The sequence below is a fragment of the Euprymna scolopes genome, chromosome 34, assembly GCF_053919585.1.
Source record: "Euprymna scolopes isolate OS-2025 chromosome 34, ASM5391958v1, whole genome shotgun sequence".
Classification (NCBI taxonomy): domain Eukaryota; kingdom Metazoa; phylum Mollusca; class Cephalopoda; order Sepiida; family Sepiolidae; genus Euprymna; species Euprymna scolopes.
Window position 1 is genome coordinate 80,961,225 of NC_136515.1, and position 21,888 is coordinate 80,983,112.

At 32.3% G+C, this 21,888-nt stretch overlaps 1 pseudogene; it reads left to right on the top strand.

Annotated features, from left to right (window-relative positions):
• Positions 1-1,193: 1,193 nt before the first annotated feature.
• On the top strand, positions 1,194-1,357 carry LOC145259382 (U2 spliceosomal RNA; annotated as a pseudogene).
• Positions 1,358-21,888: the final 20,531 nt, after the last annotated feature.

Consider the following 21,888-nt stretch of genomic DNA (forward strand, 5'->3'; position numbering starts at 1 on the left):
AAAGCAGTGATTATGCGTACACACACATATATAAAACATATATATAATTATGTCTTACATTTCTCTCTTTTTCTGTTGTTCTTGGCCTTCGGGCTGGGATCAAAGTGTAGTATCTGTTCCGGCAGATGCTGGGTTCTTGGCCTTCAGGACAAGATCAAAGTGTAGTATCTGTTCCGGCAGATACTGCAAGCTATGACTAGCTATGACTAGCTATGACTAGCAAAGACCAGATGTGGGGGCAACCCCACATGCCTGACCTTTAACCAGCTCCCATTTCCCACCTCTCGGGAGCTGGTCCCCTTTTCCCTTCCCCCTCCCTTCACTCCTCACATCAAAAACGGCCTTGTGCCTAATTTGCTCAGTGGGGGAGCAAATAAATACCATCTGTTCCGGCAGATGCTGCACTTAAGATAATTTGTACCAGTCAATGGAGGGGAAACCCTCTATACTGGGACAATTATTATTTTTGGTAACCAGAGTGCCCCCTTTTTGCCTACTTTTAGGGGAGCTGGTTTTTACCTCACATTAAAAACGGCCTTGTGCCTAATTTGCTCAGTGGGGGAGCAAATAAATACCATCTGTTCCGGCAGATACTGCACTTAAGATAATTTGTACCAGTCAATGGAGGGGAAACCCTCTATACTGTGACAATTATTATTTTTGGTAACCAGAGTGCCCCCTTTTTGCCTACTTTTAGGGGAGCTGGTTTTTACCTCACATTAAAAACGGCCTTGTGCCTAATTTGCTCAGTGGGGGAGCAAATAAACACCATCTGTTCCGGCAGATGCTGCACCTAAGATAATTTGTACCAGTCAATGGAGGGGAAACCCTCTATACTGTGACAATTATTATTTTTGGTAACCAGAGTGCCCCCTTTTTGCCTACTTTAAGGGGAGCTGGTTTTTACCTCACATTAAAAACGGCCTTGTGCCTAATTTGCTCAGTGGGGGAGCAAATAAACACTATCTGTTCCGGCAGATACTGCAAGCAAAGACCATATGTGGGGGTAACCCCACATATCACACCTTGGTCAATGTAGGGGCAACCCTTCATACCAATTGTCACTATCCAACTCCCCTACTCCCCGGGGAGTTGGTCCACATTTCCCCTTCACTCCTCACATTAAAAATTGGCCTTGTGCCTAATTTGCTCGGTGGGGGAGCAAATAAATACCATCTGTTCCGGCAGATGCAAGCTTTTCTTGGCCTTTTGGCCAAGATTAAAGTGTAGTATCTGTTCCGGCAGATACTGCAAGCTATGACTAGCTATGACTAGCAAAGACCAGATGTGGGGGCAACCCCACATGCTTGACCTTTAACCAGCTCCCATTTCCCACCTCTCGGGAGCTGGTCCCCTTTTCCCCTTCCCCTCCCTTCACTCCTCACATTAAAAATCGGCCTTGTGCCTAATTTGCTCGGTGGGGGAGCAAATAAATACCATCTGTTCCGGCAGATACTGCAAGCTATGACTAGCAAAGACCAGATGTGGGGGCAACCCCACATGCCTGACCTTTAACCAGCTCCCATTTCCCACCTCTCGGGAGCTGGTCCCCTTTTTCCCTTCCCCCTCCCTTCACTCCTCACATTAAAAATTGGCCTTGTGCCTAATTTGCTCGGTGGGGGAGCAAATAAATACCATCTGTTCCGGCAGATACTACAAGCAAAGACCAGATGTGGGGGCAACTCCACATACCTGACCTTTAACCAGCTCCCATTTCCCACCTCTCGGGAGCTGGTCCCCTTTTTCCCTTCCCCCTCCCTTCATTCCTCACATTAAAAATCGGCCTTGTGCCTAATTTGCTCGGTGGGGGAGCAAATAAATACCATCTGTTCTGCAGATGCTGCACTTAAGATAATTTGTACCAGTCAATGGAGGGGAAACCCTCTATACTCGGACAATTATTATTTTTGGTAACCAGAGTGCCCCCTTTTTGCCTACTTTTAGGGGAGCTGGTTTTTACCCCACATTAAAAACGGCCTTTTGCCTAATTTGCTTTGGTGGGGAAGCAAATAAATACATTAAATAAGTATAAATGGTTTTTGTTATCCTGTGTATGTTTATGCATAAACAAAGATGAAAGAGAAAATAATTTCGTACTTATGTCAACGCCAAAACTAATCATCGCTGAATGAACGATTTCATTTGAAACTTTTCAATCGTATCCCTTCTATTGTAAGAAAGCATTTAATTAACCTTCAGGTGATAAATCCAGATGATATTACATTAAACGTTTGCACATTGTGAACGCGTTGAACGTACATTTGTGCAAAGCCGGCGAAACCTTTTCCCCCCCTCCTCCTCCTCTCGGCCAGGTGGAAGAAGTGGGTTAGGTGAAATTACCACAAGGTTATCGGGATAAAGCAAGATAGTGAATGACTATTGAAATCTAGATGATAATGTGCTGTAAATAGGCGTTGGGTTTGGACTGCGACTGCTATTATTTTGATAAATTAAAGTTTGAGATTAAAATTTAAATTGGAACTGATTGTTTTTATTTTGACGCATGCAAATTTCAGAAATTTTTCGTTGTAGCGGATGTTAATGGGATCATGGTTTTGAAAAACCAACGCACTAAGATTAACGCACTTTGGTCTACAAAAATTGCATGAGCAACCGCGTCGGTATTCCTCGGTAGCAATAAATAACTTCTCCTCTGAGAGACGGTAAACCTGGTACTGAAGAGAACCATACCGGGCCAGAAGGAATTAGAAAGGCTCACCTTCTGTTGAACTGATGGGAGAGTACGTATCCCGATTGGTTATGCCATAAAAGAAAAAAAAAAAGAAAACCAAAATAACAAACAAAAAAAATAGATAAAAAACAAAGAAAACAAAAAGAAAAGCACAGAAGAAAAAACAAAAAAAACAAAAAAAAAAACAAAGCAGCACTAATCCAAACCAGTTTAGTTTAATTGTAACGTTGCTGTTACGCTCGAACCGTTTTCGTTACAGTTCAAACTTCTTTCGAACCCCCCACGCTGTCCATCACAGTCGAAAAGGAACAAAAAAAAAATCTGGGTCGGCATCTTTTTCATTTTTTTTAAAAATTATTCATTACCGTTACTCTCCCGTTTCGACATCACTTAAAAAGTATCTCGTTGCCACATGTCCATCTAGCCCGGTTCCAGTTTCTCCTCACTCCGACCACATGCAGGTCACAGCCAGCCCATTCTTGTCCTCGACTTTACACATCCATTTTCTTCGATCAGCACTTTGCTTCTCCTGAGCATGTCGTGCATCTTTTCTCCTTTTTTTTTTCTTCTCGCGCACACTTCCTATGCACTTTTTCGGCTACTGCTGCTGCTACTAATCTCTTAGCAAGCCAGTCATTCTTCACTGCTGCTGCTATTTTCCCCACACGCTCATATGCACTGTTACATCATCATATCGTATGGATCCAAATATTCCATCATTGGCATTGGTTTCCCCCCATATTTCTCTAGTTCGATTTCTTTCTAGAAAAGTATCGTGTGTACATGTGAATGTTCCCATTTACTTGCCTCCCCACGAGGGAAGAGTTAGACACAAAGTCGGTTTTTAACGTGGGGAATATCCACCTCCTCAAAAAGGGGCATCCTGGATGGGACAAAAATAAATATTGTCTCGGTCATAAAAGATTTCTTCTCCACTGACTGAGGACAGAAAAAAGTGAAATGTAACATCGGAACAGATACTAGACTATGATCTTGGGACGTTGCCAACATCATAAGTGATAGCGATTTTGTGCAACAAATTGGATTCGAACTTCAGACATCCAGGTCGCCAGTTCATGTCGTTAACCACTAAACCAACGCCATCTTGCAGTTTAGTTTGATATAACACTGCTAATTTAGTTTGATATGATTACCGGTGTTAATCTCCACTGAATTCCTTTTAAATAATATTCCGAGTTTTTGTAAACAATAGACAGACACCGGATCTCTAGTTAATTGTAACTGGCTGACCGAAACATGCTCATGAATGTGTAACGACATAAATTATTGTATAAAACAAATGAAAAGTTTTTCGGTATTGAGAACTCTCGTATAAAACTCGTTAAAATTCATTGGTTGCTTCTAGGTGTATCAGAATTTTTGTAGGAATTTTTGACACCCCTAACACGAAACTGCAAATAAAATATTAAAAAAAATCGTAATTTCTCTTTTAAGGTGGGTTGTTTATTTTCTTTATGGATTATACTTCCAAAATAAACTATTAAAGTTGTATAAAAAGTAATAGAAATATTAAAAAAAAAAATAGTAATGAAATTAATTGAATGTTACGAGTTCAGTATTTTTCAATGTTTAAACTTTAAAAATCTATCAAAATTTTTCTATTGATTCTATTTTTACGATATTTTCCGGGTCAATGTGAAATTTTATGCTCTTTCCAATAAACCGAATATAATATTTTAGACAAACGTTTTTTTTTTAATTCGCCCCCCCCCCCCCCCATTTTCAAATGTCTATTAAAAAGTAAATAATTAATTTATGTACCAAAGTTTTATAATTCACAAATTGAAGATAAAAGATCAATAAATAAGATATTCAAATTTAAAACAAAAAAAGTAGTGTTTTTTAGACATTTATCTGTAAAGTCCGAAGTTTAAAAAAAAAAAAAACGTTTTTTTTTTTTTTTTTTTTTTTTTTTAATGAAACCTTGGTCCTTGCTCCTTTAATTGAAAAAAAAATTAGGGCTTGAATTACATTTTTTGAGGAGTTATAAGCTTCGAAAGATAGCGGGTGGAATTATTCGATAGTTTTCACGAAATTTCTGACATGCTACCGGATCTCTATTATATAACGATACCACGTAGGCGATGGTGAACTGAGTTAATGTATTGTTTACTCATAATGCTTTCTTGAACTGAAGATTTCAAATAAAAACAGCCATTGTTTAATTAAGACCCGAGAAACACGTGTTCGTCGCAAACAAACATTTCCTTAAACACAATCGGTTGCGCTTGTCAACGTTTGGCGCTCGTTTGAAAAGTTTGGCGCGCATCAACATGATTGTTTTCCATTTATGATCTTCGTTTGTTTCAAACTGTTTTCTCTATTCCGCTTGCGGCCGTTACAATCTTCGGTAATCTACAGGTGGGTCTCCTCGGTAACTTTTGTAGAGGTGTAAGTTCCTGGGGGGGCATATATGTCACGAATTTATTACAATTACAATACTATACTTGAAACGAACCGCATATTTTCAAATATTAGAATTGCATGTTATTTCTTAAAATCAGACATCTTGAGAAAGCCTTGGAATAAAGACGAAACTTTGATGAATATAAATATTTTTCCTTTTTTCATACGTACACATACTTATAACGATGAGTTTTTTTTATCGCTCTGACTTAGATATTAAAAGCCTACTTTTCTATTTAATAATTATTAAAACGAACTTTTTAATATATTCAGTCATGGATATGCGAGCGACTACACGAACGTTAACTAATTTGAATATTCCTTTAAAAAAACGAGCGTTAATTACTTATTCATTTTTATGGTTTCTTATTAGACGATTAGTTTCATTTCACTATTACGCTGAATTTTATTTATGCATAGTTTCTGCATTCTGCATAAGCGCGTATAATTTAAAACGTTTTAGCACACGGATATATATATATATATATATATATATATATATATATATATATATATATATATATATATATATATAATTATTTTTTTACTGTAATAATTAAATACCTACAGACACACGTGTTTCATCCTTTCGGGATTCTTCAGTGCAGGGTGTCACGATTACTACCAGTCGAACGATTCGAACCCCGCGACACGAGACATCTCTGGCTCGATTAGCAGAGGCCGTATCAATTCGGCTACCATTAACCGTGTGAAATAGCGTTGAATTTTAAACAATTTAATTTAAATGTTCATTACGTCAGACAGACAGTGATCGTTATACGATGATCTACGAATAAGAGCTAAATTGACCGACTTTTAATTCAACTGAAAGTGCTCAACGATAAGAAACGAATTTCTTAAAGGGGCTGTCATAATTATTTTTTTACTATAATAATTAAATACCTACAGACACTAGTGTTTCATCCTTTCGGGATTCTTCAGTGCAGGGTAGATAAATAAATAAAGAGATAGATAAATAAATAAGACAGACAGACAAGGTTTTACTTTATTTAATCTTATAAGCGGAATATCTGCCGAAGAAAATTATCCAAGTCAACTAACTTATGATAATTATTAATTTGATCCTGGCGTTTTATTTCGGTAATTTTTCGGTCAGTGAAGGAAAAATCCCTCTAGATTAAGGCAATTTAATTTTTTAAAAAATTTTTCTGGCACCTTTTTTGACGATCTGAATTTTCCCCACATTAAAAACTAGTGATGGGAAGATTCCGTTACAATTCCCGATTCCGATTTTTTTAATTTTTTTTATAAATCTCTAAATATTTAACATTTGTACTGATTACCGTAAAAGCACGTCTTTAATGTGCCTATATTTTCTCACACGTAAAGCACACTTCGATTGAGGTGATCTGTTAATTTTACTGGAAGTTTAAATCAATAAAGATTTACGATTTTATTATTACTACCAGCAGTGGAAGATTTTGTTGAAAACAAAATCAAATAAAAAAGATAAAGGAATCGTTTTTGGCATCGGAATTTTTCCGATTCCGATACCCGATTAATTGTTGCGACACTATTAAAAACTATCTAGCGCTGCTCTTGCGAGAACAAAGGTCAGAGTCGCCCTTAAAGTGGGGATCCATTCTACATTTTCGTAAACTCCCAAATTCAGGTCACGCCATCGAATTTAGGTCACTTCGGTCCTTACTAGTTACTAGTTACTTTCTGCTCGACTCCACAGCATAGATCTTTATACTCATGGCCTTGTGCCAGTGTTTACCTAGAGCTTCGAATCCAAACTACAAAAATGATGTACGTCATAACTGAACGTACATTGTTTTTAGTTTTTTTTTGTTTGTTTCGTTTTTAAAAGTGATAGTGACAACGCTGAAAAGAACTGTAGTTCATACACGTGCTCCTTCTTTTGTGGCTGTGATGGTGGGTGGGAAAAGCGGGGTGGGGGTGATCTCTGGGGTAGATGGATGGATAAATAGATTTGTGTGTGGAAGACGTGGGGTGGGGGCGGGTCGTTGTAAGACAAAAGTTTTTCCCTCTCTTTCTTTCTCCCCGTCTTTTATTTTTCTTCACGTGAGCAGCAGCAGCAGCGTGCCAAAGAAGACGGAAGATGCGCGTAGTCAAAGGAGGGGAAAGCCTCTTCACTTTCGAACTGCGGTAGAACAATACGACGCAACCTGACGTAACTGCTTACGCACAAGGAGGCGCGTCGGGACTTTGGGGGGGGGAGGGGGCATAAGAGATAGGAGTTACGAAACCAGAGCAGGGGAGGGTGGGGGGGGGGTAAAACACGGTGGGCCGAACATTTTCGTCGGTCTGTCACACTGAAGTTTTCGTCAGCCTGTCTTATAACATAGGTAAACACCGAATATATATATATATATATATATATATATATATATATATATATATATATATATATATATATATATATAAAAGTGAACCTGTCTGTCTGTCTGTCTGTGTACATTTCCCTACGCAATAACTCTGTCAATTTTTAGTCTATAGACTCGAAATTTGAAATACCGGGTACTGAGATTTGGGAAAATCGATGTGACGGGTGTCAGCCAGAAATTTGGCTGTTAAGGGGTCAAATTTCAACGATTTGACCTTTAAGAACTCTACCAAACTCCTCCGACAATTTTGGGTCTAGACACTTGAAATTTTAGATATAGGTTCCTTGAACCTGGATCTAACTTAATAAAGTGATTTGAGCCCGAAACAATAAATTTTAAGGGGTCATAATAGGGGTCAAAGTTTTAAAAAATTAACCATTTTTTTTGTTTTTTTGCTTTTTTTGCACAACATACACCTCCAAACACCCGAGCAACGCCGGGCACCCCTGTAGTATATATATAAAATAAAAATTACGATTAAAAATGATCCAAGATGGTAAAAATAAAGTATATTATAAATATTAAAGAATTAATATCTATAAAGTTATCTCAGCCAGATGTAAAAGCTCGATAAAACCAAATAGGAGATAGAGCTTATAATACGACCAAAACGTTTTGCTCGTATATATATATATATATATATATATATATATATATATATATATATATATATATATATGATTATTTACTATAATAATTATCAAATACATACAAACACTAGTATTTCATACTTTCGGGAATCATCAGTACACTAGGTGTATCAGAATTTTTTGGGAATTTGACACCTCTAACAGAAAACTGTGAATAAAATATTAAAAAAAAAAAAAAAAACTCGTAATTTCTCTTTTTAGAGTGGGTTATTTATTTTATGTATGGAATATACTTCCAAAATAAACTATTAAAGTTGTTTTAAAAATAGTAGAAATATTATCTTTTATTTGTTAAAAAAAACAGTGTTTACAGAGTGCCGGTGCGCGTTCAACCAGCCATTTTTTTTAACGTATGAAATCAATTGAATTTTACGAGTGCAATTTAAAAATTTTTTTAAACTTTAAAAATCTATCAAAATTTTTCTATTTGTTCAATTTTTACGATATTCTCAGGGTCGATGTGAAATTGTATGCTCTTTCCAATAAACCGAATATAATATTTTAGACAAAATTTCAGCCCCCCCCCATTTTGAAATATCTATTAAAATTTAAATGATTAGTTTACTCACCAAAGTTTTATATATCACAAATTGAAGATAAAAGACTAGTAAATAAAATATGCTAATTTAAAACAAAAACAAGTGTGTTTTTTTTTTGGAAATTTACCTGTAAAGTCCAAAGTGTAGAACCCTTTTTTTTTTTTTAACCACGTTGATTTTTTTTTTAAATGAAAGCTCAAAAATACTAATTTTGGTTAACAGCACGCAAAAAAAAGATATTAATTATGGCGTTTATAAGTCACCGTAAGATAATTGCGAAAAAAAACCCTCAGATTTGTCTCCCTTTATTTGCACAGTCAAAAAATGAGTTCGCGTTTTTAATTTTTTTTTTTTGAATCCTTGTTTAAAAAAGTATTTTATATAAAAAGGACATGGAATATAAGTATAGATGTGGATAAATTCTTAATAAACAATGGAAGTACACATTGAATAGAATTTTTTTATAGATAAGTGATGTTTCGGAATTTATATATACATTTTATAATCGACGTAAGTAAAATTTCGTTGATTTTCTTTAAATCTTTTTTAAAGAAAACCGATTAAAGAAGAAATATTGCATAATTTGCTATTAAACTTGTTATTTTTTAAAAATTTGGCGTTTGCTCCTTTAATTAGAAAAGATAAAAAAGGATTTGAATTACATTTTTCAAGTAGTTATAAGATAGTAAGTCGATTTATTCAAGTTCATATACGGCAGTTTTAATGGCCGATTCTGATACACCTATCATTGCACATATATTGGTGTGGGCGTGCAAATTTTTGCCACGTTAAGATGATTCAACAAAGAATCGAAAATGTTCGTGATACCTATGGAACGTAACTTAATTTTTTTTTTATTTTGACCCAAAAAAATAATGAGAGAAAGAAAACGCATAATCAAATAAAATCCGTTCTTTAATGATGTTTACTAGGTACGGGCAAAACTGGCGGCAAAAAAAGGTGATCATAGTTTTGAAAGCAGTTTTATCAGTTTTTTTTTATCAGTTTTTTTTTTCGTAGGTTTCCGACTACTTTTTTTTTTTTTATTGTATTTGAAAAAGTAAAAGTAAAGTTAATTTCAAAAATGAAAAAAATATTTGTATATATATATATATATATATATATATATATATATATATATATATATATATATATTATGTCGTTTATATAACTACTTCATTTACTCACATAAATTAATATACGAAAATATAAATTTATGCGTAAACTAAGTATTTACTTCAAAAGTGTTCAATACGTCGGTAGAGCTAGTTAGCCATATATATTTTATAACTTACTCTATGTATATATATCGACATTATGTCGTTTATATATATATATATATATATATATATATATATATATAGACACTACGTCGTTTACATATATATATATATATATATCGACACTACGTCGTTTACATATATATATATATATATATCGACACTACGTCGTTTATATAATATATATATACATATAGACACTACGTCGTTTACATATATATATATATAGACACTACGTCGTTTATATATATATATATATATATATATATATATATATATATATAGACACTACGTCGTTTATATATATATATATATATATATATATATATAGACACTACGTCGTTTATATATATATATATATATATATATATATATATAGACACTACGTCGTTTATATATATATATATATATATATATATATATATATATATATAGACACTACGTCGTTTATATATATATATATATATATATATATATATAGACACTACGTCGTTTATATATATATATATATATATATATATATATATATATAGACACTACGTCGTTTATATATATATATATATATATATATAGACACTACGTCGTTTATATATATATATATATATATATATATATATATATATAGACACTACGTCGTTTATATATATATATAGACACTACGTCGTTTATATATATATATATATATATATATAGACACTACGTCGTTTATATATATATATATATATATATATATATACACTACGTCGTTTATATATATATATATATATATATATATACACTACGTCGTTTATATATATATATATATATATATATGGACACTACGTCGTTTATATATATATATCGACACTACGTCGTTTATATATATATATCGACACTACGTCGTTTATATATATATATATATATATATATATATATATATCGACACTACGTCGTTTATATATATATATATATATATATATATCGACACTACGTCGTTTATATATATATATATATATATATATATATATATATATATATATATATATATATATATATCGACACTACGTCGTTTATATATATATATATATCGACACTACGTCGTTTATATATATATATATATCGACATTACGTCGTTTATATATATATATATATATATATATATATATATATATATCGACACTACGCCGTTTATATATATACTAGCAATCGGTGCCCGGCGTTGCCCAGGTGTTTTGAGGTTAATGCTGAGAAAAAAAAACGGTCAATTTTTTTAAACATTGACCCCTATTATGACCTCTTAACATTTATTGTTTAGGGATCAAGTTAAGTTAATAAGTTAGATCCATGTCCAAGAAATCTATATCTAAAATATCACGTGTTTAGACCCAAAATTGTAGGAGGAGTTTGGTAGAGTTCTCAAAGGTCAAATCGTTGAATATTGACCACTTAATCGCCAAATTTCTGTTGAAAACCTATCACATCGATTTTCCCAAATCTCAGTACCCTGTATATCAAATTTCGAATCTCTAGGCTTAAAATTGACAGAGTTTTAGCGTAGGGAAATGCACACAGACGCACAGACACACACAGACACTATCACTTATATATATATATATAAACATAAACATCATATATATAAGGATAATAGTACGCCATATATTTAACAAAAGACCATTATTTACTCAAGTGTAAGGAAAACCCGGGGGAACTTTACCCAAAAATAAATCTATATTTTTTTTGTGTGTATTGATAGTCTTATAAGCGAGTAATATATAAATCAGCCACCTTGATTCTTAACCAAACAGAAAGTTCTAGTTGGGGGATTTCCCACTTTTTTATGATAGCGAGGCCAAATTTCGCGAATTTGGCCTTTTTTAAAAGCAGTTTGGCCTTCAAAAGTTCTGTTTGGACTTTTTCTTCACCGATGAAATCTGGAGACGCAACGGGAATTTTCGGAAAAAAATGTTGTTACTATGCACATCTATGTATTGAAATACAATTTGTGGCAAAATTTCAGGAAAAACTAATGGATGGTTCTCTCGTAATAGTCCGGACAATTCGCTAAATTATCTCGTCAAAACCTTAAATCTCGAATCTTTGTGCATTTTTTTTTTTGGGGGGGGGTAATTTGGCATAATAGTGTCCATTTAATAGTATTATCTTGAATAAATAAAAAAATAAGGAAAATTACCAAAAAAAACAAACAAGAACAACAAAAGTGTGCCGTATTTTTAAAAGTTTTATTGCGTTGTTTTTATTTGCTTTTTTTATTTCATCGGTGAGGAAAAAGGCCAAACAGAAATTTTGAAGGCCAAACTGCTTTAAAAAAAGGCCAAATTTGCGAAATTTGGCCTCGATATAAAAAAAAGGGAAATCCCCCTACTTGAACTTTCTGTTTAATTAATAATGACTCGCTTGTAGCGTTGATTTTTTTCTTTTTTCGCTATAAAAAAATAACTACTTGATGAAATTACGTGATTTTTTTCTGTAGGAAAACTTTATCCCATGACGAGTACGTACAATATATATTTTTTTAAATATTTCCATTTTTTAATGTCAATGGAAAACTGCACAAGTAACCAAACCCGAAATGTAAAGACCATGAGTGAACGCGCGTTTTTTTTTTTAGTTTAGTTTCATAATGGCGGCCGTGATGTCGGAGGTTCGATTGTTAGATTGTAGTTTCGTATTTTTTTAATTTGTAAATCGCAAGTTAGGAAAAAATTAAACCCTTCCAAGATGGACAATAAATAAAGCCATAATATTTTATGGTAAAGGTAAGAGCGTAGAAACCATTGTTTTTTAGGAGATGTGATTATTGGATTAACCAATCAGAAATCGTCTGTGGCACACACATCTCTGTTTTTATAGATATATAGATAGATAGATAGATATATCGACACTACGTCGTTTATATATATATATATATATATATATATATATATATATATATCGACACTACGTCGTTTATATATATATATCGACACTACCTCGTTTATATATATATATATATCGACACTACGTCGTTTATATATATATATATATATATATATATATATATATATATATATAGACACTACGTCGTTTTTATATATATATATAGACACTACGTCGTTTATATATATATATATAGACACTACGTCGTTTTTATATATATATATAGACACTACGTCGTTTATATATATATATATAGACACTACGTCGTTTATATATATATATATATATATATATATATATCGACACTACGTCGTATATATATATATATATATATATATATATATATATCGACACTACGTCGTATATATATATATATATATATATATATATATCGACACTACGTCGTATATATATATATATATATATATATATATCGACACTACGTCGTATATATATATATATATATATATATATATATATATCGACACTACGTCGTATATATATATATATATATATATATATATATCGACACTACGTCGTATATATATATATATATATATATATATATATATATATATATATATATATATATATATATATATATATATATATATATATATATGATTGTTGAGCTGGATTAAATCTATATTTCCAAACACAATTTTTAATCTCTACGATATTTTATCTTTTAGATGTAATCCACTACACTAGTTTACTCTAATTAGTTCTTCTCACATAAAATGTATATACATGTATATATGACATCTAATTTACATAAGGAAAACACGCTGCTCTCCCCATCATTATATATAGCCCCAATCCTCCGACTCTCTCGTCAATGACCATCCCTCTTGAAGAAGCCCGCATAAATCGGGCGAAACGTTGAGTATCCAGGTCCTTCCACCTCCATTTTATTTCATATATATATATATATCTCGACACTACGTCGTATATATATATATATCGACACTACATCGTATATATATATATCGACACTACATCGTGTATATACATACATATATATATATATATATATATATATATCGACACTACGTCGTATATATATATATATATATCGACACTACGTCGTGTATATACATACATATATATATATATATATATATATATATCGACACTACGTCGTATATATATATATATATATCGACACTACGTCGTATATATATATATATATATATCGACACTACGTCGTATATATATATATATATATATATATCGACACTACGTCGTGTATATATATATATATATATATATATATATATATATATCGACACTACGTCGTATATATATATATATATATATATATATATCGACACTACGTCGTATATATATATATATATATATATATATATCGAAACTACGTCGTATATATATATATATATATATATATATATCGACACTACGTCGTATATATATATATATATATATATATATATATATCGACACTACGTCGTATATATATATATATATATATATCGACACTACGTCGTATATATATATATATATATATCGGCACTACGTCGTATATATATATATATATATATATATATATATATATATATATCGACACTACGTCGTATATATATATATATATATCGACACTACGTCGTATATATATATATATATATATATATCGACACTACGTCGTATATATATATATATATCGACACTACGTCGTGTGTATATATATATATATATATATCGACACTACGCCGTATATATATATATATATATATATATATATATATATATATATATCGACACTACGCCGTATATATATATATATATATATCGACACTACGCCGTATATATATATATATATATATATATATATATATATATCGACACTACGCCGTATATATATATATATATATATATATATATATCGACACTACGCCGTATATATATATATATATATATATATATATATATATATATATATATCGACACTACGCCGTATATATATATATATATATATATATATATATTTATATCGACACTACGCCATATATATATATATATCGATATTATGTCGTTTATATATATCTCGGATTTTTTATTGCGTTTGTACAAAAATATAGTGGTTATAAATATATATATATAACGACTTTATTTTTGCACAAACGTAATAAAAATCTTTTGAAAGGTAAATATTTTCAAAGGTAATTGGTAAAGTATGAAGATAATGAATTAACTAAAAAAAACAACAACCTTTTTTGCACAAATAATTAATTTGCCTCTAAAAGCGAGAGATTCTGGCTTCGCACAATCACAACAAACGAAAAATCGCTCAAGTATGGATTCTACGAAAGCCCAAAATGTAAGAAAGTCAAATGACTGTTAGAAAATGATGTCAGATAGTTAAAGGACGGTATAGATTGCTGTTTTTTCCACAGCAATGCCTCCGTACGTTCCTGTTGTGAACGTTTGTATTTTTTTTTACCATTTTTTAATTTAATTATTTTTCTATGTTCCTGCTCATAGATTTAATTTTTTTTCATGATTATATAAAACATTGTTACATCGAAAGTTACACGTTTATTCAAACAAAGAAAATATTAATCTTCCATACAAAAATTACGCGAAACATGTACTATAAAAAAGAAAAAAAAACTTTTTGCAATTATAATTTTGTGTGTGAAAATATTTAATAATAATGCTTAATTCAGTGATAATATCAGTAGTTCGAGAAATTAATTTTTCTTGGAGTTTTTATATCGAATTCATTAATATTAACTTTAGGAGCTTTTTCCATAATGTTCCTGAAAAAAAAATTAATCTTTCTCTTTTTTTTGTTACAATTTATGCTTTATTTTCATTTAAAAAAATCAAAATTAAATTCCTTCATTGTTTTTGAGTACTGAAACCACCACTCTATATCTGTGCTTAAATCAAACACGGATTCCATGAACAAAGCTTCTTTCTTAGAACTGCACGCCTGTTGAACTCTGTTCCGTCTGCCTGCTTCCCACCGGACTACAACTTGGATGTCTTCAAGTCCAATGTTAACAAATTTCTAATGAACCGCCCCCTTAAGTAAACACTTCACCAAATCTCCACACTAACGTAATGTACTTGCAATAACCCTTATCCCTGAGTGGCTTCCGGGCCTTGATAAGTGGTGATCACTGTGTAACCCCCCCCCAAAAAAAAAACCCATAATTTTATTAAAGGTGTTTAATTTTTTGTTTAAACAAAATAATACATTTCCACTAAGATTCAAATAAAAATAAGTTCATTACATGCCATCATCATTATTTGATAAAAACAGAAAAATTCATTAAAATTGGTTAATTTCCTGATTTTGGAGTGAATTTTTAAGTAAAGTGGGGGGGGGGTCAAAATGTTTATACATTTTGAGCATTGGCATTCATTTTGCACGTATCTAATGTTTGCGTAAATGAAAGAATGCTGCCTCAATACAAACACACATTATATATATATATATATATATATCTGTAAAAATATATTTTCTTATTATATATCAATCCTTATATAAGAAGCTCAGTGTGATTACAGAGCAATATATAGAATAAATGACTAAAAGTTATATTCCAAAATTCATGATGTTGACCATCTTATAATTTATTCCTGATTTAAAGGAATAAATTTTAAGATGGTCAACATTATGAATTTTTGAACATAACTATATATTCTATAATAATGTTAAATGTTCTTTACGTCAGAACAGTGATCTAATCGGTTTACGATGATCTATGCATATATATATATATATATATATATATATATATATATATATATATATATATATATATATATTTGCACACACATACTTACACAACCCACCGACCTGAGTCAATCCACCCTACTAATAAATGTGTCGTCTTTTTCTTTCTTTCTTTTTTTTTCTTTTTAATAATTTTTTTTTTTTACATACCATTTGTTTTACTTTTACCTGCCATAGTTTGGAGTTGAAAGCATTACCTAAATGCTATTTGAGATTAATTTTTCCTCATGAAAAGTTAAAAATCAACTGATGTAGACACGAAGTATTCATTTTTCTTATTTTCTGGGAACCTTGAAACCTATTTGATCCTAATATTAAACCCGTAATTTTACAGAGAGATTGGGATAGACCAACGAAGAAAACATTTTGGATTTTTTAAATGCCTTTGCACACCCATTTTTTTTTTCATTGATACAAAGTATTTTACCTGACCTCAATGGTTGACCAAACGGGTGATAAACAAAAAAAAATCTCTAGAGAAGTTGGGGGCTTGATTTTGATAGTACTCTGGAGAGACTGAATTTATAAGTGCTCAATATCTTGCACAGAGCATGTCGGAACCCAAAAGTTAACTTGGGTTTAGTTATGCTCTGGATCCTAGATAATGTAGATGTTTTTAAATACAGTGTCGTCCGGGATAAAGTAGTTCTTTGTCCTTTTGTTGATGTTACTATTTGTCTTCCGCGACAGAACAGAAAAAGTTGACGTGTAGCGTGAGAACAGATACTACACTGTGATTTTGGCCCGAAGAAATGCTCAGAAGCCATAATGCATAGTGCTCAATATCCTGGATAGAGCAAGTAGTAACCTAAAAGTGAGATTACATTTGGTTTTAGTTGTGCTTTGGGGGCATAAATGTGGGGATTTTTTTTATTGCCACTTATTCATAAGGGACTACGATTTGTGATCGTTTTTAAAAAGGGACCGTGGGGAGTTGGGCAACGAGATATTTGTTCACATTACATTGAAACTAGTTAGTACAGTCAGGATAGCATGAAAGTAATTCTAAAGTTTAGCAGTCCAAGGGAAAAATATTAGAGTAAAAGGCTTTCTAGGGATCTCAACAATGAAGGGGTGGGATTTTGCTGCTTGTGTGGGAGTATGTACGTCGAGGTGGCACATGTTTTATGAGTTCATTAGAGCACATTCCAATCAAGAGCTTTTAAAACAGGCACAGGGGATGCGACACAGGTTAGAGCTTAGTAGACAGTGCGCGACCTATTAGGTTGGAGACTCTTTCTTGGACTGTTTGAGAATGTGAGAGATTCGTGTTAGATGCGGCACAGATTTGAAATAAAACTAGCGTTGATTGAATTTGCGCGAGCGCAAAAGTAATAGAAACATATCGGTAAGGTGAAATGAACAACTTGCCGTTCACCCAAACAAAAAATGCCCTTGCGAATGATTACAATTTCCTGTTAATTTCAGCGTCATGTGACCAATAGTTTAGGAGTTTATCGGTTAAATATGTACACACACATACATTTACTGTTTTATTTATATAGAATAGCGGGACCTGTTGAAATTCCGCGGGGTACTCATTCATATGTAATATATTGATGTTGGCATTCTGTAGATGTTCAGCGTCAATGGAGACGATCTAATATTGTAGCTCGTTTATTAAAATTGCAAAAGTATTTCTCTAAGCTTGCAGGAGCGCCCGGCCGTAAAGTACGCTTAAATATGATATTTTAATTGCAAATTTCGTATATATTATATAGAGTTAATGTTCTATCGATTTTTATATAGTACTAGCGGGAGTACCCAGCGTTGCCCGTATGTTTCGAAGTGTGTGTGCTCTTAAATCAAAAAGAAACACGGTGGGGAGGGGGATAAAAAGGTTTGGTAAGTAGGTAGGATCGAACTCGAAGCCCTGAGGCGAAGTTGGAAAATAAAATGTGAAAAAAAAAACATGACACGTTAACCGCTCGTCCAACAAGAATGAGTTACTGAAATACGTTTGAATTTCTTTAAGTAAGAGAATTGACAGGTGCCTGCACTTAATGACGTCAAGTGGAAGTCGCAGAGTTTAAAATTTTGTGCGAGCGTTACGACGACGTAAGCAATAGCTATTCAGCAATTAACATTTTCTGCGGGACAGTTTGAACCCCGGTTTGTTTGTTTTTACCCAACTTTGGGAAAAACCAGCTTCCCTGTTTATTAGGGAAATGTCTCGAAATGAAAGCAACCGTCTGATATGACGGTGATAAGCCGACATTGACCACGATCGCTTTCTGGAGGCTACCGGCCGTGTGCCAGGGATTCAAATCGAGTTTTGCTTTTTTATACCGAAAAACGAAAGCAACACGCGGCGATCCGAAAATATGGAATATTTAACGTTTCAAAATCGGGCAAATTAAATAGACAGGCGACCCCCGTTGTTAACTCGTAGATATTATCATTTAGACGTGATATAAAAAGTTTTAAGAATGAGCGCCCCCCCCCCCCGAGAAGGCCGACGAAAACCCCTTTTGCGGACATACACAAAAAGCGAACACACATACATACACACATTTTGTCTTTTATATATATAGATAACATTGTGATTAATATATATATATATATATATATATTAGAAGCCTGATAACGTATGTGCTAAGTCTGCGATAGGTCAAAGAAAATTTCTCCCCCCCCCCCCCGGGAATTTAAACCGCATTCTTTATTTTTACATTTTTTTTTCTTTTCTTTTTAACTCAAAGTTTCTTCAGACTATATATTGGGTTTATAGATATGTGTGGCTAGGTTTCCTTCCCCTTATCTATTTGCCTTTCTGGTACCTAAGGTACTTAAGCTTTTATGCATTTTTATTCTCATAGCATTTATATGCTGGTTAACATGTCGCAGAATATATCTTGTTATTTTAAACTTAATTATTAATAGTTTTTTGTTTTTTTTTCTTTCTTTTTTATATACATATATAAATAGTAACCGTATAATTCTACATTTTCTTATCGGGGAAGTGGTGTTCTCCTCTAGACAGGCATTTATTTCACACCTGTCCTGTTTTTAAATCACCGAAACAGCTACATGGTAAGCAGCCGAGGATCCCCGTTTTCAATTTTCAAAATTTTAGTAAAGGTTTTCGCTTTTCATCTTTATATAGTTAAATTATCTTTTATAATTGAAGGCTTTTGAGAAATCGGTTTATGCAAATGCTATGTCGATTTCTATTTAACAATTTTAGTTAAGACTTTTTCCCCATGCTTATATAATTGAATTCTCTTTTTTTTTAGTAGTCGGATTATATAGGTGCTAAGTCTGCGATAGGTTAAATAAAGTTTCGGTCTCCCAGAATTTAAACTGCATTCTTTATTTTTACATTTTTTTTTTCTTTTCTTTTTGCTCAAATCTGAATATAAAACTTGAGTTTCTTTCAGCTATAATCGAAACCGAAACGAAAGCTTATGAAGAATTCTTGGTAACATTATTTACTACAAGAAATAGAAGTCCGTAACAATTAAACGACAGTCACTCGGATGTAAGCGTGACAAACAAAACAAATAGCGCTATCCTATTAATATATAGATGAATTAGTATTTAACATAAAAAAAAGCGTTCAATTATCACTGCCTCCGCCCAACCCCACCGGACAGCATTTATCTGTTTTATCATGAGAAGTATAAAAAAACAAAACATATTTCTACTAGTAGATTGATAATCCCCCCACCCCATTTCGTTTTTTTTTTTCTCAACAACCCCACCCCCACCAGCCATCCCGACGGCTTACTCTTACCTCTATTTACTTACGTTACCTTTCTGTGTACAACAAACGTAGCATACAGGTGAAACAGGAAAGAGAGGGTGATAGGTGGGGCCAGTGTGGGCGGGTCTGCCAGTTACCGAGGAAGCAAACTCAATTACAGATACGCACACAAGTGCGAGCATGTATACACTGGAATGGGGGGGGGGCACCTGGCGTTGCCGGGATAGGCGAAATAACATTACATACAACATTGTTTGAATAAACACTTCTATAAAAGACTATATATATATATATATATATATATATATATATATATATATATATAAAGCTGGATGTGTGTGTGTGTCTGGTCACGAATAGGCTCCTATATGGTTGATTATTTTAAAAAAACTGATTACATATAATGATAGAAGATGTATTGAGACACAGGAATGGGTATGTTTGATCTGACAGAACAGTGGTTCATAAAAATTGTGGGGTCTGCGTACGCGCCTGGTCCACAAAGTATGGAAATAAAAAATTAAAAAATAACGTTTACAAGTGTTTTTGATATAGATGTACATAATACTTTGATAAGTATGTTTTAACTTAAATAGGGATGGTATGATAAAATTGTGTGGTCTGCGTTCGCGCCTGGCCTCCATAGAATGGAAATAGGCACAAACTTCAATAAATCATAATCGTACCTTGTTTCCAAAAGAGGGGAGATATAACATATGAGAAATATTTGGAATCAAGTCTCCCCTTGCTGTTATTTGAGATCATTTGAAACCATAGCAGCAAGTTTTAATCTCAACTCCATCAAGGCCAGAGGTTTTGCAGAAAAGTGAGAATGAATGTGTGTAGGGGGTACTTCTCAACCTATATACTCTACGAATTTTTTTATCTAGAGACTTGAAATTTGGTGTAAGGTTATTCAGACATGTGGAAAACTTTTTAATCCGTTTTCATCCGGAAAAAGGGGCTGCTAAGGGGTAAAAAAAAAATGGTACGTGGGAGTGATCAGATTTTTATCTGTTTACTAAATGTTTCACGAATGCGCATGCGTAGAATAGTTTACATTAGAGATTACTTATGTTAAGAATAAGTAGTTTGGAAACACCCTTTAAAGAGCGTGTCACGCTGGCCTAATGGTTATCGTACTTGAATCACTATCTTTAGGCTTTCGTTTCGATATCAGCTCGAGCATTTTTTTTTTTTTTACTTTCAAGAAATGATCTGTTTAAAAAAAAACATAATACTCGCATGGACATGTCTCAGTTTTTTTTTTCTTCTTTTATTTCATTTTTTTTTTTTTTTTTTTTTTTTTTTTTTTTTTTAAGAATTTAACGTTACGTTTAATACCTACGGTATTTCTGCTTATAATAAATGAGAGTTCTGGATTAATTAAAATATAATATTTATGCATATTTTACGATCAGGTTTCGCCAGCGGGAATGTGTGTGATGACAATTCTCAAACTGTATACCTCACACATTTTTGATTTACAGACTTGAAATTTCGTAGATAGGGTATTCAGACACATGGAAAACATTTTAATCGG